Source organism: Oenanthe melanoleuca, chromosome Z (genome assembly GCF_029582105.1).
Source record: "Oenanthe melanoleuca isolate GR-GAL-2019-014 chromosome Z, OMel1.0, whole genome shotgun sequence".
Taxonomy (NCBI): Eukaryota; Metazoa; Chordata; class Aves; order Passeriformes; family Muscicapidae; genus Oenanthe; species Oenanthe melanoleuca.
Genome location: NC_079362.1, coordinates 49,966,874 through 49,982,426, shown reverse-complemented (window position 1 = coordinate 49,982,426; position 15,553 = coordinate 49,966,874). Strand labels below are relative to the sequence as shown.

At 39.9% G+C, this 15,553-nt stretch overlaps 1 protein-coding gene across 4 annotated transcripts in view; it reads right to left on the bottom strand.

The window, feature by feature from the left end:
* Positions 1–9,224, bottom strand: part of RFX3 (regulatory factor X3) — a 101,517-nt gene extending 92,293 nt beyond the window's left edge. For 3 of the 4 annotated variants that reach the window (XM_056514896.1, XM_056514900.1, XM_056514897.1), the window contains exon 1: positions 8,888–9,224. The gene's annotated coding sequence lies outside the window, so the exon portion shown is untranslated. The remainder of the gene's footprint in view (positions 1–8,887) is intronic. The other variant, XM_056514902.1, reaches the window with a different exon arrangement.
* Positions 9,225–15,553: the final 6,329 nt, after the last annotated feature.

Below are 15,553 nucleotides of genomic sequence, written 5' to 3'. Positions count from 1 at the left end.
TCTGTCTTCATCAGGTCATGAAAGCTGGTCACTGCACTGAAATCATGATCCTGTGTCCAGCTCTTCCCTGAATTCAAGAAATGTCAGTTTCTTCAGAATTCAGTAAGGAGAAATCAATACTGAAGTAGGCCAAAGAGTGAAGATACTGAAGACTTTCAAGCCCTATTAAGGACAGGAAATTTGACTCAGTGGCCCATATCAAGATCATGGCAAGAAATTTTAATATCTGGAATTTAAATCTGCCTCCAAAGAAAGTATGGATATAAAACAGTAATAAAAAATCTCAATATCCAGACCACACAAGTTCATAAGGTTATAGTGTTTGACAACTGACCATCTGAATGACCTGAAACAACAGCATTAAAAAGTGTAAATCACCAAACAGTGTAAATCCACAATGTGAATTAGTGCAAACCCAGAACTTTTAAAACACTGGAAGGTCTGTTTCATAAGACAGAATCATTACTTACATCATAAATTACGCTATTGCTTTGAAGGACTGCCTCTAATTCTGAGTTTACTGCAAATAAACCTTACTGCAGAAGTTTGCTAGCAAAGGGTTCTTAGGACACAAAACCTAAATTCTGTGAACTAGCCTGAGGTTTGCATAACCGTTATCCTTTCTCATCTCCACACCACAACAGACCCAGCATGTTGAAATCTCTATACATTTCCTTGCTCACTACTGTTCTATGAAGTACCCTCTCAGGACTGGGCTTCTTACACTAGAAAGGAGTTTCAGAGCTGGAGAAGGCCAGAGCAACGCAGGACAACCTTCCATCAGAAAGTACTTGGAAAGAGACAATACCATGAGGAGCTGCGTTTTCATCTTAATTCATTCACTCTTGCCCCACTTCAAAATCCGAACTTGTAGCTCAAAAATATTTCCACAAAATAAGGGAATGAAGCTATATTTCTGTCTTACTTATTATTAAATAATAATTATATTAAATTACATTAAATCTATGATTTAACACTAAGCATGTTTTACTCTCTAAAACAACTGTAAGGATGATACAGCTCATGGAAGAGCTTCCATGCCTTTCAGAAACACCAACAAATAAACTTCCTAGGAGTTACAGGGAATTACTATTACTATTACCCAGAGTCAACACTGAGGAATTAGAAACATACTGGATTCTACGTTTTTTCCATTTTTCCTGGCAGGAAAACAATACAATGAACATGGAAGAGTTATTTATCAACTCCTTTGCAAATTGCAACTCAGTTGAAGTGATTTAACACAGAGTGGACAAAACAAAATAGGCGTGAACTAAATGCTAAAGACAAACACAAATGTTGATATGATCTTGCTACCACAGTGTGTCAATTCACCTCATGGCTAACAGTCAATCTAATAAATCAGCTACTACACAGGTAGCTCAACTGCTTCTCACTATCCAAGGCTAATGTAACTTTGAAAATGGCTAGATTGTCGTAAGAAAAAATCTAAATAGTTTTCATAAATTATGCACTTTCTAAATGATTGTAATAGCCTCTTAGACTATGTATATTTAAATAATACCTTCCTATAACTTAACTGTAAAATGCATATCATCTGATCATTAAATTATTCCAGATTTTTCAATCAGAAATTATGGAAAAAGTTAGTTTTTAAATGGCGATTATACAATAATCATTTTTCTTTAAAACATTGAAAAGGAAGAACAGGATTGTAATTAAAGAAAGTAGTTCTAATGCAAGGTTAATTCTTTATTGTATCTTCTAAATTCTCTGAGATACAAAGTAATTAACACTGACTTCCAATAATAAACACAATACATAAAACCTTCTGATTTCCAGTAACAAACACAATATATAAAACCTTAACTAGAAAAACAAATTAGCAATCCTTTGTGTATAGCCACATGTCCTTCCTAATGGAAGAACTACAATGTGCATCTCATCAGCAAAAACGAGAGGTAGGAAACATTCTACCTTCATTAAATCTGTAACTCTACTGTATCTACTCTCAAGCCACAGAACAATAAAGAGGTATACAGCAGACATCTTACTGGGAAAACAAAAGAGTTAGGACTCTAAAGGGAGAATTTAGAATACTTTTTGCAGCAGTTAAATAGAAAATAAGTCCTCACATTTATGAGACATTTAATATAAGACATAATATAAATTATATATATAAATACCGACATTGGCTATGGCTTCCAACAGCATGAGAACTACAGCTATTTTGTTATTTCTGCTTTCCCCTACCAATAATGAAGAGATTAAGTCCTCCTTAGATAAGGCTAGTTACTTTTCACCATTCAACTCTGTTAGTTTCACTGTTAATTTCACTCCCATCTCTTCCCAGTGCAGAATGCTACCACAATGCAAGGAAGAAAAAGCTCAGGTGATGACTCTAATTTTGTTAACATGAGGTCACACAGTACAAGAGCAACATTTCAAAATGCTTTGTGGACAATATGTAACAGGTCACACCAAAACACAGTAGTACAAATTGACAGTTCTAGTCATCTAATCCACTAGAAAGGAAACTTAAGAAATTCAATAAACATCCAATATCATGGTCAGATTAAGAGAGATACACAAACAAACCTGCTCTCCCTTCTTCCCACCTCAGAATTTGGAAATTCTGGGGACAGGGGAAGAAAATCAGACCAAAGGTATTAGAGAATCACCTGAAAATTCAGCAGACATTAACTAGCTCACTGGAGCCAAAAAATGCATTTTTTTAATAAATAAATAGCTATCTATAACCTTAATAACTGTCTTGTAAGTAGTCCTGTCATAGAATCCTATTATACGTTTAAAGTTCTTTATAAGGCATGCATAGTTAACAGCACATAAAAAAGTAATCAGACAAAAAAACCTAAAAACCCCAGCACACCTTAACTGAGGTAGAATGATCTGACTCAATGGCCCCTACAAACTGACATACTCCACCTTTTAACAGATTAGCCTGTTTCTATTTCTACTTCACAATGTTGCATGATTTAACTACACTGAGTTTCAGAGTTTAGAAAACATCCCTGAGGTGGTATATAAAAGAAAGCATTGTTAGATTAAATACAATGAGGAAGTAAAACAGAAGAGAGAATCCATTTATTTGGTACATAAACAGTAAACATGGCTTTGAGTCATTAGTTGTAGTAGCAGCATCCAAAGCCTGAACAAAATCTAAATACATGGTTCTTGCCTTAAAGGCCTTATAAACTTACTTGAAATCAGACTTCAATAAGAAGAAAATGAAAGAACTAGATACATTGTTTACTCGGAAATGGTCTAAGAAGCTGAGATGTATTCAACATACTGGGTCTATGGGTGAATGAAATGACCTTTAAAAACTGCTAAATACAAAGAGCTAAATTGCCCTTTCCTCTCATTGATGAATGAATAAAGTTATAAATGCTACAAGTACACTCCAGTTCAGTTATTCATATACAGTATTTGGCATTCTCGTAGCATTGCTATGAATGTCATGCAAGAATTTAAAGAAGACAGGTTAAAAATAAATTAGACGGTCAAAGGGAAACCTAAGTTGCTAGAAACTAGCCTTCCAAGTCCCACTAATATTTATATTGTAAAACGAGAAATTTCTTTATCAAATAGAATTTACAATATATCCCATCCACTACCTCTTCATTTTAGGATACTAAAACTGAAGTTCTTAGCTAACCAAACAACTTAACAATAGTGGAACAGGTAGAACAAGTAAATTGTTTGAAATAGTGCGCAAAACCAAGCAATTTAAGGTGTACTACCCTAGAGTCTGCATCTTTTCACATACTTCCAAAGGGAAATTACACTAAACTAGACACCATTAACCACCTACACATAAAAAAGAAAATACTGCCTTATTAATCTTACAGGGTATGATAAAAATAAAATATTACTAAACTACACAAGTTACTACAATTAATTTCTAATCTGATAGGTTCATATATCCATAGAGAATTTTTTGAAATGAAAACATAATAGTACTTGTAAATATGTAGACGCAGGGGCTGGTTTGAGTTTCTCTTTTTTCTTTTTGGGGGAGGGTGTGAGGGGGAGGTAGGTTGATGGCTTTCTTTCCCAGAACTAATGATTGATGGAGAAAAATACCCTGGTTTTTTTGCAATTCTTAAGTACATAGCCCCCATGCCAACCTCAGTTTCATCTAGGAAAAGCTTCAGTGAGAAAGGAAAAAAATTCTACATACAGCAATGCATTTTTTAAAACATGTTAACGTATGAGCAAATGAGCTACATAAAATGTGAATACAGACTTATAAATAAAAAATGTAACATACAATAAAGGTCACTCCAAAATGCATGTGTGTCTCAGATAAGTTCATGTAGTACTTCAATTAGTATACAGCTTATATAGTTTCAGATAAGTCAAATAGACATAATTTACATATAAGTATTGTTTTTCTTTTGATGAACAGAAGGTGCACATTAAGTGTGTGAATCTACAGATCCAGAACAGCCAATTTCCTCTATGATTTTTAACATAACATTGTCAAAACAATAAGTTTGCTTTATTGCACTGCACAGAAAAAGAAAGTGTGAAAATTTCAGTAATGTTTATTCAACTCTCATATACATTATCAATGCATTTCAATGAACAAACTTTTAGGATTTTCTTTCCTTTTTGTATTTCAAATAGCATAGCACCCTCTGGTGCATCTCCTAGAAAGAAAACAACTAACAATAAACACCAGTCATTGAGATAAAAAAGTCAACATAAAAAAAAAAGAAAAAAGGAATTCTTAGAAACAAAAATAACAAAAAAAATTAGAACACCAACTTCAATTTAATTCTTTCTTATTAGAATCTTTTGCAATTGAGGAAATTATAACTACTGAATAAAAAAAAAATTAAAAGAAAATAAACCCTCTGATATGCTAATACAGCAGGATGCCAGAAAAAAAATTAAACCTATATTAGTTTAAAACTAATCCTGTGTTCTTAATAGTAATTCATTTTTATTAAAAAATATTTCAAAATGAACTAATCTTTAAGTAAAAAACAGAAGGCAGTGAAAAGAAAATATCTGCTCTTAGTCTTGAAAGAATAACAATTATTAGGTCTACAGCTATCCACACACTCAAACTACTGAATTGCACACCAAAATAATCACATATCCTTTAAAAGTCAAGTGAGAAAAGAATTTTTAAAATTATTGTATTATATGAAACACTTCAAACTCTGCTATGACATTTTAACTATTAAAGCATAAACTCTAATATGACACATCAAACTATTAAAATACACCTAGTCACTAGGAAAATAATTTCCTACAAAAGTAATTTTTCTAACCACAGAAGTGGAGATCACCATCTGCTTTAGGAAGCTCTTTGTAAACCTCTGGAAGTTTCAACACAAGGCACAAGAAATGAAAGTGACACCTGTTTAAATCAGCCATCTGTTCCTAACAAACTAGATTTAGACAAATCAGTATATATAGTGATCCTTAAATTTCCAAAATATGGGTATGCACAGCATCTCTGAGAAAAGAGAAGTATTGTTTTGATTGACAACCAACCGCAGGCAAAATACACAGATAATAAACTTATGGTTAATTGAAATAAAAGGTCTTAAATATTACTTATACATTTTAAAAGCCTCATTAAGTTTTCAGCCCTAATTCTTAGTACTAAAAAAAAAAAAAAAAAAAAAAAAAGGGCATTTTCATCAATAATTTTAAAACATTCTTCTTTTTGTTTTCTAGTATATGAATTTGACAAAAAGCTTGGTTTTGAAATGGAACTCCAGTGAATGGAGCACTACATTGCCAATGCAACCTTATTTTTTGTTCTGTATTGTCAAGCATTCACATGTCTTTCCAACTCACAATGATTTTTAAAAACCATTTTAATAGTCATATCTATTTTAAAAAGCCTATTTATTTTGTAAGCACTCTGCATGACACATACCTGCAAATGGTAAGCTGACAAAGACTGCAGGTAAAAATTACAACTAACCTAGAATATTTTCAGAGGGGAGAAAGCCTTTCAAAATAAAGCATAAAAATGAGAAACACTAGCTACAACACTAAAAGGAACTACAATGACAACGTGCTATTGCATTTTTGACATTGGCTTCTCTAATAAGGGAAGAAAACAAAAGCAGCCTAACCTCTCAAAAGTTTAGTAAATGGAAATAAAATGCAGCATTTATTTCTCTAGGCAGTTTTTGATTAACAAACTACCCTGTCAGGCAGGAACAAGAAATGTGATAGTGCAAACAAAGCTGAACCTAATTATCTAATAAAGCACCATGACTTTAAAATCTTTAACAGCTTTTATGCCTATTTTATTAATGTACACTACCTTACTGAAAGGATTTCTCCAAATAGCATAACGTAGGTTCACTTACTAGTAACACAACAGAGGACCTGATCGTGACTGTTTTGTTTGGATACATTGAAACAAAATTAGAGTCACACTCTCTAAGTCATGAAAGCCTATGCATTTAAATCAAATTTTAAAAAATCAGAAGACACATCATTTTCAAACACTAGTTAGTATCACAAACATCAACTATTTTGTTAGCTGTGGGCATTAGGCATTATGCTGTGGGCATAATGCAAATCTCATCTGTGGTCACTGCAGTATCTCAGAAAGAATAAAGAGTCAATACTTTTCTGAATAAAGTCCATAATATTAAAAGCAGTGATTACACCTGCTCTGTTATTTTCCAAATTGTAGTCACTGGCTAAGGAAAATGCAGCCAAATAGTACTATAAAGGTCTTTGGGTTTAGACAAAAAGGTACTTTTAATATGATTTTGAAGAAACACGTGTATACATCACCCCACGAATTTAGAACAGAAACTTTGTGTCGCACAGAGGCGCACACTTTCCTTTGCTACCCAGCGGCCCAGATACATGTTCTACAAGAGATTTCAACACCCAGGAATGATCCCATTCTGAGAAATATTCTATCGTGATCTAGGAGAGCTACTCAAGAAAGGTATCGTGCAGAACTGACATCTTCTCTTTTCAACAACAGTAGATGCCAGGAATTATTTCAAAACCAATGATTCATAGAAACTAACAACAAATCCATAAAGACTTACGATGTGCCATATAACTGATACTCTGCAAGAACTCACACTGAAAATTCTCAATGTATTTAGAACTTATTTACACCAGGATCTACAAAATCAGCACGTAGTGGTTTCATCTTGGACTAAAAAAACTGAAAGATGATGTAGAGGCTTTTGGTCATTATCTAAAATAATTTAATTATTAGGGTCTTGTGAATCATGAAATATTAAAACATATTAAAAAAAGATCCAATATGTCTTACCTCAAGGAATACCAGTATCAAACTACTTAGCAGATTTTACAGTTAATACCTGCTTGAAAAAATTGCCCCAGTCACACTCATTGGTAGTTCCAATGTGAGACAAATCCCGTATCTTACACTGGATATCTAAGGATATAAAAATGCAAAAGATGTATATACAATTAAATGTAGGGTTTAGATGAAAAACAAGAGCATTACTGTTTTTCCTAATTATTATACTAAATATTTAGGAAATAAGTAAGTCAACACTTCAGAAAGAATAAAGCCTGGCAAAACAACATATGATTTGACAAGTCAAAGGGGAGAGTACAACTCTCCCCTTTGTATGTATGGAAAGGTGAAGATGTTAAATGTTTCACTGCCATAAAAGATTAAATTTAAATTCATCCAAATAATTTTAAAATAAGTATAAGAAGTATGATTTGACATAAATGACAAGAAAAATCTTTAGATCTTAATAAGCAATCACAAAAAGCATGAAGAAAGCAAGCATTTTTGATTGAAAATAAGAAGAAAACCATACTCATTAATAACATGAGTCCTACCACATTTCTTTGATAGGTAAATAGCTGCCCCTTCCCTCTTTAACAGAAGTATTATCGAAAAGCAGCACCACTATGAAAACCATACAGACTTCTTTTTCATACTATTTTTTTTCCTTTCTTTGCTGCTTAGCGCTGAAACCTGCCGTCAGTATCTTGAATTTCCTTCATCGTGAAGAGTTTGAGGAAACAAATGGATTCTCTCCACATAAACGTAACTGTGTGATAAACTAGACCTACACATGCACTGTTCCATGCTACACTGTCAGTATGAAAGCATAATTGAAAAACAATTCTCTGCAGAAGGAGTGCAATAAGAATAAAAAAACCAAACCTGCTACTCTGTGTATGTATTCGTGGGGGTATTGAATAAACAAAACCCCACTTCACAATACAAAGAAAACACAGCTTGCACGAATATAAATCGCAAATTAATTACAAATAAAAGAAAAAAATTACACGGAGAAAGCACAGAAAAAATGGGGGTAGGTATGATCGATAGCACGAAGAGTATCATTAAAAGATACAGCAAGTTCACGAAAACCTGCAACATTTAGTTATTTAGTAGTCACATCAAATCAGAACAAGGCCCCTGTAAGTGAAAGGGGGAACTCAACCTCTACTCTTGCTGTCCTACAGGATCCGGCTGCATCTTTCCTCCCAACCCTACGGCTTTTTTCAGGTTTCAAGCCATTAACCTTCGACTGCGGCCGCAGCGCGTCCCCCGAATTCTCCATCTCCCGACCCGTGCAAACGAGACCCAACTCAAACGCAGACGCACCGCATCCCAGCGATTGTCCTGGAGGTCCCGCAGCGTGCCTGCGTCCCCGGCATCGCCCAGCCTCTCCTCCTCCTCAGCCCGCACGGCGGCCCCGCTCCCCGCCCGACACCCCCGTCTCCGCCCGCCGCCCCTCTCTCCCCGACCGCACGGCGCTCCCGGGAGGGCCGCGGGGGGTCAGCGGGGAGCCCCGCGTCCCCTCGCCGCCCCGCGAGCAGGGGCGCAGCCCGAGGGCGCAGCCCGGGCCCGGATGCCGCGCGGAGAACGAGGAGGGAGGGCCGGGGTGCGCCCGCCGAGCGCATTCACCTGTGCCGGGGCGGGCTGCGGCGGCGCTCCCGCTGTCGCTGCTGCTGGTGGCGGCGGCTGCGGTTGTTGTTGTTGTTGTTGTGGTGGGTGACGGTGAGGCAGGGGGTGCGGAGCAGCGGCAGGAGGAGGAGGAGCAGGAGCGGGAGCGGAGCGGCTGTTGTTGATGGGTAACAGTCGCCAGGACTACGGTGACTATGGCGCTCGACTCACAAGGCAACGGTTGCTATAACTCACAAAAGGAGAGCGGGAGCGGGAGGGAGGGACCGACGGGCGGACGGAGGGAGGCGGGGGCGGCGGCGCGGCCGAGCGCCCCGGAAGGGGCGGGGCCTGCGGTAACGGCTGGCGCGCGGCGGCTCCCCCTGGCCCCTGGCGCGGGGCGCGCGCCCGCCCGGTTCTCCGCGCGCGCGGGGCGGCTCACACGGCGGGCCCGGCGCGCTGCGGGGCGCGCGGCGGCCGCGCGAGGCCCGGCAGCGGGGCGTGGCCTCGCGGGGGCCGCCTGACGCCACTTCCGGCGGGAGGCCGGGCAGGAGGGGCTCGGCGGCTGCCGTCCCTCCCGCCTCAAGATGGCGGCGGCCGGGCCGCTCCCCCACCGCCCGTGGCCTGCGCTGCCATTTTCGTGGGGGGGAGGAAGAAAAGCCGGACCAGGAGTGGGTAGCCGGCGACAGGCGGCGATGGAAGGGGAAGCGCGGTTGGCACCATGCCTGGCGTCTTTCCTGTCCCGCCGACTTCGCGGTGGCCTCGCGGCAGCCCTGCCGACCCTGGACTTCTGCAGGGGGGCCGAGCCAAGGCCCCGGAGTGCCCGGTGGCTGCTGCCAACCCACGTGGCCTTTCGTTTCGAGTGCGTGCGTTGGGCCGTTGTTCCAGCTGGCACACCGAGTCACAGAATCGACTGGGTTGGAAAAGGCCTGAGATCGCCAGGTCTAATCAGTGACCAAACACCACTGAGTCATCTAGACAGGGCACTGAGTACCATGTCCGGTCTTTCCTTAAACACTTCCACCGAGGTTACCACTAAGTGTGATAACCGGATGCTCTCCTGACAGGCTCTGTCTGCTCCTTCCAGGTGTATACAGAGTTACAGGGACGGACATCTGGAGATCTTTTAGTCCAACCCCCCGTGCCAAGGCAGGGTCACCCACAGCAGGTTACACAGGAACATGTCCAGGTGTTTTGAATGTCTTCAGAGAGTGAAACTCCAGGGCCTCGGTGGGCAGCCTGTCCCAGTGTTCTGCCACTACCAAGATAAAGAGCTGCTTCCTGAAGGTGACTTTCAGGCTATGTATAGTGCCCCTGCATCCACTAGCTACTGCTGTGTCTCCCAGTAGTCCCCTTGCATCCCCATCTGCAGCCCTTTTCTAAGCATAAAAGTATCTTCGGAGCTTTATACACAGTTGCAGCAGTCTGTGTAGCCAGTAATGCTTGCCTACAATCTATGTAAACCGTGGAGTTCCCTCTTGACCTATGTACTGGTTTGTGTCCTAGTGCTCTACAAACACGTCTTTTACCAGTCACATCTTTCCCATACCTCCTGTTAAAAGCACCTGGCATTTGTGTGGAATGGCCTACAACCAGCTCTGTCCTTACAGAAGCAAATTGAAATTGCTCTTACATTAGTATATTTACTCTGATTTTCAGGGCCCTGTGTAACCATCTTAAGCTATAGAAACTATTTACTAAAAATACTGGGAAATAGGGTTTAGTATATACAAACAAGATCTTGACTGACAGAGATTTAAGTCTATAACAGAGCAGTCTTTAATTAATAAAACTGTTTAAAGCACTTCTATAGCTGAGGCTGTGTCTTGATCTTTCTGCTCTGGAACCTAATTTTCGTGAGATGCTAAACTAGTAACTTCAGCTGAGATAATCTCATTGGATATCTGGGTGTTTCTGGAGCTCACACTCACATGACTTTTCAAAAACATGAAAATGAGACACAACTATAAGCAATCTAATTTAATAAAAATAGATGTAAATGCATTCAATTCAATTAAAGGTAAAACATTTTGATAAGCATCTTTCATTCTATCTAGCAAATGCAGGTACTTTAATTTAGCTTGTACATTGGAAAGTTTAATGATTTGTGTTTCATACAATTTTAAATCTCATATTAGGTGAACATATTAGGAACAAGGTGAAAACCAAATGGAGGTGTCATGTACTGAGTAGTTTTACCAGAAAATTGTTGCCAGAGTGATGTGACCTAATTCCATGGTAAAGCTTAAGCAACATTCATGTCATCTATGTTGCTAAAGAAAGCATTGACCTTAAGTATTTTAATTCTGGATATTTTCTGTTGTGTCAGTCATCACTTGCATTGTTATGTGCTTGGCAACCTTAGTAGGGTGAGCTGTGATGAATGCGGTAAAGTTGGAGGATAAAAGCACTGGGCTGTTGATTTGTTTCCTGAAATCATGGACCTTATGTGTCTCTCTGGAAAGAACAAATCAAGGCCTTGGCAGAAATTTAAAATATATGTATAAATATCACTATACATCTTCCCTGAGCTAGTATATTTACAAATATTTGAATCTACAGCAACAATTCAGTCTATAAGAAAATTATTAATTTCATTGTCAAAGCAAAATAGCTACTTTGTTACAGGAAGATTATTTAATCACTTCAATATTTAATATGAAGTTAATTTTCAGGACCTAGTGGAATCTGTTTCAAATAATTAAAAATAAATTTCTGCAAATTTGTATCCCAACATTTTGTCAATCTGATCTTTATCAAAGAATACATGTCTCATCTTTATTTTTGATTAAGTTTTTTTTAACTTATTCAACAGTTATTCACTGCAAGACAATTACTAAAACTTTCAGACCCTTCATAGAATTTTTGTAACTAATGAGAGTATTAAACAACCTGCCAAATTTAAATATGAAAGCAATGTTGATTGAAAGTGGTTGTGTTGCTAGAAGCCCTGTGTTTTGTAGTTAGATGCAGAATATAATGCATTATATATCAAAGTAATTCTATATTTTACTGTGTGGATAAGGAATAATAAAAATATAATCAAAGTTTTTCACTAAAAGATGGTTGGACAGAAGTTGCTCATTTATCTTGAAAATTATCGCTTTTTGTTGCCAGATTCAAAACTTTAACACCTCTGAAAAAATAACTGGTGTCATATGCAGGAATTTCTACTGCAATTTTGCATGTTGAGAATGGTAATGGACGAAACACTATTCCTATTAATTACCTTTTTTTTTAATACTAGATTAATAATGCTTTAAGTTTTCTATTTTCGACAGAGCTACATTGCTATCCCTCAGAACTTTTCCAAAATACAGAATCTTACACAGTTTGGATATTTTTTATAAAGTCATAATTACCCTGTCTAGTAATTTCATATAATATTGCCCATTTTTTATTTAAATATATTTCATAGGTTGTTTGCATTTCCAAATGTTTTCAGATACATTCTGCCATTTGTAGCATATCTGAAATGTACCATAAGTCGTTCCTGTCGGCCATGTTGTGCAGAACAGAGTACCTATCTATCTTAAGAAACAGTATGAAGACAATCCAAAATACTAAAGTAAAAGTGCATGAGAGCGATCAAACCGACTCAGGCCATGGGTACATCTAATCTAGTATACTTGCTGGTCTAGATAGTATAAACTAATTCCTAGACAAGTGCAATAAGAAGCATAAGCACATTTCACTTGTTTAACATTGCCATCCTATTGTATGGCCATTTCCAGCTCAATGATTCTCCAAACCCTCCATGATTAATCTTTTTTTTATATACAACAGAAAATCTTTTCCAAGAACTTCTCTAGTCACCCCTTAAACTCATGTATAAGCTTTGCATTTGCAAAATCTTTTGTCAAGAAAACTAACTGTCTGGCAACTGTTTTATGAGGAAACAAGCCCTTTTGCTTTATTGGAAGTCTAGTCCATTGATTTTTGTGGTTTTAATACTGAAAAGTGCTCCTGGGTGAAAAAGGGTGGGTGTGGGTGAAAAAGGCAAAGCACATAGGTATAGATGATGTTAAAGGATAAGCAACTTAGGCAAATCTAGAGACTGCAATGTGCAATTTCTTGCCAGGCATGATTCTTTTGGATATTTTCATAAATATACAGAAGACTAACAATTCTACTTAAGTTAGTTACTTAGTTACTACTTACCTTTTGGGTAAATGGTAGGACATACAACAATTTTACTCCTCCATTATTTAATAGCCATAACAAGTCGTTCACTTAGTATTTTCTGCTTATCCTCCTGTCTTAGTTTGGAAGACAGGTGTCTGCTAGGGAAGGCAGGAGCCTCCCTTGGAATGAAAAATGTAAACCTCCTCCCTCTGAATTGTTATAATTTTGAAATTAAGGGGCTCTCAGGCAAAGATATGAGAATTGGAGTAACAGTTGTTTGCTAGTGTGTGTAATGAAGCAAACAAACAAGAACAAGTACAGCATTAACCACAACCAGAACAGGAGCCCAGGGACCCTTCTGGGCCGCGGGCACTTTCCCCGTGGTGCAGTTCCGGGCACGGCCAGCAGGGGCGCTGCTGGCTCCTGGCCGGGCAGGGCGGGTGCGGTGATTCCCCCGCGGCTGCAGGGGGCGCTGTGGGGCGGCTCGGGCAGCGCGCGGGAATGGCGGCTGGGCCCGGACGGGGAGGGATGGAGAGAGGCTTTGGTTCACTAACCCTGGGGCAGCTGAACCCACTGCCCAGATGGGAAGGGATGGAGAGAGGCTTTGGTTCACTAACCCTGGGGCAGCCAAACCCACTGCCCCGATGGGAAGGGATGGAGAGAGGCTTTGGTTCACAAACCCAGGGGCAGCCAAACCCACTGCCCAGATGGGAAGGGATGGAGAGAGGCTTTGGTTCACTAACCCTGGGGCAGCCAAACCCACTGCCCAGACGGGAAGGGATGGAGAGAGGCTTTGGTTCACAAACCCTGGGGCAGCCGATCCCGGTGCCCCTGCAGGACTCTGAGGAGAACCAAGCTGGAACAGCAAGATGTATCGGCAGGCAGGGGGTTCAGAGCTACTATGCACGGAAAGCTTGGAGCAATGCCGAAGAAGAAACAGGGATGGGACAGCAGCTGCCTGGCTCTGAGCAGGGCAGGGAGAGGTGAGCTCAGGATCCCAGGCACATGAGCAGATGGGGATAGGTTCCTCTCTTAGTGAGGTAGGTGATAATAAGGTCCCAGTTCCCCTCTCAGGCAGAGGCTCACCCCACGGCAGAAGAAGCAGCTCTGAGCTGGGCTCTGGGGGCAGCAGCAAATTCCCTTCCCCATGCAGCAGCTCTGACCAGCCTTCTCTGAAGCTGAGAATGAGAGAGCCAGCAGCTGCCCCAGCCACCATCCTTTACCTGTCCAATTCTCACAGCATCTCTGTCCCTCGGAGAGAAATTCCCCAGATGAAAGATGTGCAACCAGATGCCCTCCTTCCCCCGAGCTTGGTCACCTCTTCATTTTCTTAAGTACCCAGTAGTTAGTGTGTCCTAGTAACTTATGGGAAAAATTCTATAGGTAAAAAGGAACAAAAGATGCCTAACCCCAAACACCCTCTTATGGAGTGTATGTCCCCTCTTACTTGGTGATTTGCATACTTTACTCCAGCTATATGTGGTACATGCTCTCCAAATGGCTACTAATATTTTGAGATTTGTATAAGATTAGGTGAAGTTGTCTTGGTCCATAGGGTCAATCCCTTGCAGTTTGCATGAACAGTATATGGGTTTTTGTGTTGACTTTTCTTCTTCAGTTAGCATGCTGAAATGTCACAGGATGTCACTAAAATATTCTCAGTTAGAAGGGACTTGTAAAGGTCATCCAAACATCCTGCAGTAAGCAGGGAATCTCCTGTTAGATCGTGTTGCTCAGATCTGTGTCCAACATGAGCTTGAGTGGTTCCAGGGGCATCCACCAGCTCTCTGGAAAACCTTTGGCAGTGTTTGCTGCCCTCATTATAAAATATTTCTTCCAATATCTAGTCAGTATACCCTTCTTACACTTAAAATCATTACCCCTGTCCTATTGCTACATTCCGTACTAAAAGCCCTCTGTTAATTTTTCTTGTAAGTCCCCTTAAGTACTAAAAGGATGATAAGAGTTCCCAAGAGCCTTTTCTTCTCCAGACTGTTCAACCCCAAATATCTCAGCCTTTCCTTATAGCAGAGGTGATCCAGCCCTAAGCCTTGTGGCCCTCCTCCGACCTGCTCCAACAGGTGTCTTCCCTGGATTCCACAGCTGGATGCAGTACTTCAGGTGGAGTCTCACTAGTGCAGAGTAAAAGGGACAGTCACCTCCCTTGTTAGTCATTCGGGTACACCAAGATTTCTCTGTCAATCTGTACCAGATAGTTGAGAAACTGAGACTCCTTTTCCTCTACTGACTTAACTGCCTGTGCAGTCTGCATGTTTGACCTTGGGGATAGGAACAGATGGCCTCGCTGCTTTGCTGGGCAAGAGACTCAGGTGTGTGTACACTTTAGGGTTGCCTAGGCACTCTGTTATACTGCTGTGCTGCTCTGCAAGTCCTGGGTTCTGGTGAGGATAAGTTGATACGTTTTCCACATAAAAAATACTTGACTTTCTTATATTTTGTTCTCACTGCTGGTCCTCTCATGAGTAGCTGATGAGACAGCACTGGTAGACCACCAATTTGGTGTCTTCCTTGTACTATGAGTTCTCTGTCCACAGAGTTTTACAA